The following is a 2,514-nucleotide window of genomic DNA, read 5'->3' as shown; positions in this document are numbered from 1 at the left end:
CCTCTGGCTTGCTGGTCACTCAAGGACTTTCAGAGACATGACCTTGCTAACCTTGCTAAGACAACTGACCAAAACCCTAGACCTGGAATTTTGACATTAAGACCAAACAAGAGTAGCTTGACAAACTCCATGACCTGATATGACCTGATCCAGCAAAGCCAAAAGGGATATGAATAGACCAGCGCCTCCATCAGGGTTATGGCATGCCTAACGGGATGCAAATTTTGACACTGATGAGACACCTACTAATGAAAATGCAAAGAGCTTTGATCACTGATGGAGGGCTTTCAAGACCGACACTAACAAGGTGAAAGGCGAAAATCATGCTTAGGAAGCCCGGATTCAAATTCCGAGGCAGTTTCTCATGCACTATTAGCGCGTAGCGCTAATCGCGCATGGCTATGGGAAAAGGGCCGAAGTGGAAAGACCCTCATTGCGCAACCCCCAGCAAGCCCAAAAGACGCCGAATGACCCGTTTTTCTTCGTGAGGCATGAAAAAAGGATCAAAAGACAGTTCTAAAGGAAACAGAGGGCCGAATAGCGGCCATTGATTTTTTATTTGACCCACAGCGAAAGAGAGAACCGGCCCGATTCATTCGTCAAAGAGTATCAGAGGAAGGATGAAGCGGCAAAGAGTATCAGTTAAATTTTTTAATGAAAATCTTCAGTTCCCAAAGTAGGTCAACATTGAATGGCCTCCAACAAAGTCAAATCAAGAGGTGGAAGCCCATCCCAGCTCTCAAATCATAGTTAAAGCACTTAAAGCCACTGAACTACAAAGGAGCAGAAGTCCATGCACAATTATTGCAGAAGCACTGCACCAAGCCACCAAGGACAACGCATTAATTCAGTTTTGATACGGCTGCCCTCAGCGCAGACCATATATATTTTCGTGCATTTATTTATGATAGGTTTAGGTTAAAGTAATCTTTTTACTTTCAGACCTGTTTAGGTCACAACTGGAATAAACAATTTTGGAGAATTTTTCCTATATATACCACCCTCTGTATTGTTTCAAGGGTTGGTCGATTGATAACTTTTCATGAGAGACTTGCACTGTATGTCTGAGACTTTTTCTTTAATTAAATATTGCTGAAGAGATTGGAGCAATGACTGTCTGATGTGTTGTTAATGGTCTCTGGAGACTGAATGATGGAATTCTTGTGCTGCAACATGAACCAATAAGTGCTTCTTACCTCTGTTTTCACTTTTCACCATCTAAATAGCAAAAAGAAAGATTAGCTTAGAACTTGTTTAACTGCACTCTAGGCTCAATTTTTGTTGTTTCTTTATGTTTTCATCTAAAATGAATTGGGCATGAATATGAATTCCCCGTGGCTCATATTTACCCTAATTCACATGTGTTTGACAGTTATCTAGGGATTCTTTACTGCCCTTAGATAGAGCTCATCTGCCCTTCTCTGTTAAGCTGACTGAGAGATTCTTAATTGCCTCTCCTTCCTTAGCATTCTTTCCATCCTTTAGAATTTGAAAATTGTTCAGTGTGCAGCTACCTTGCTCCTTATTCCTCCTATGACCAAGAGAACGCACTAGCAGTCATACTTCTTGACTCCATGCCCAATGGTTTGAAACTTTCACACTATACCTGCCTCTTTACCTGAAAACATCAATCTTCCCACCAAAACACAAACAAAACCCTAGAACTCAATAACTAGCCTAAAATCATCATCAACAGAGCTAAATCAGAAAGAGAGAGGCCTCTCTGATTGCAGGTGGGCTAGAACCTGCAGTCCAAAGTTGGTTTGTGGTTACCTCGGCCGTATCCCTTTACTCCAACCTGGGGGACAACCTAAGTGATAACATATGGAAGAAAATGTAACACTCCCATTACTTGGGATGATCCAGTGAACAAGGTGGTTCTTGGACCTGATATGCTGGAGGAAATGGAGCAAGATTAAGCATAAATTAAAGGCATCCTAGGATAGGAAAAATAACTATGTAGATCAATAAAGAATGCACAAGGACTTCCAAGTGAGAAAGCATGTATATCTATACATAAGACCAAAGAAGAGTTCATTGGGAGTGGGTTCTTATGCTAAGTTGCCGTCCATATTTTGAGGAACGTTTCAGATTTTGGAAAGAGTAGGGAAACGACTTATAGATTAACCTTTTTCAGCCGTAGTGAAAACACATGATAATTTCCACATTTCTTTTTTTAAGAAGCATGTACATGACACTAATCATGTCTTGGATTGGTTTGTGATACAGGTGGAATCCGAGGAAGAATTCCAACCAGAACCATTGTGCATCCTAGATCAAAGGCAGACCATTCTCTGGAATCAAGTAATAGAATAGTTCAAGGTGAAATGGAAGCACTTTGTACAAGAAGAAGACATCGGGGAAATGGAAAATCAAATGAGGGTACTTCACCCATTTTTATTCGCTGAACAAAAGAATGTAAGAGTTGTAAATATAAATCTTAGTATTTTTAATTTTGTTCTATGTTTATAGAACACCAAAGAAAATGTTCACTTAAGAGGGTGGGGTCTATAA

Source organism: Pinus tabuliformis, chromosome 4_2 (assembly GCF_031772625.1).
Source record: "Pinus tabuliformis cultivar Carrire ecotype Pingquan chromosome 4_2, CPIR1, whole genome shotgun sequence".
Lineage (NCBI taxonomy): Eukaryota > Viridiplantae > Streptophyta > Pinopsida > Pinales > Pinaceae > Pinus > Pinus tabuliformis.
This window is presented reverse-complemented; position numbering follows the sequence as displayed.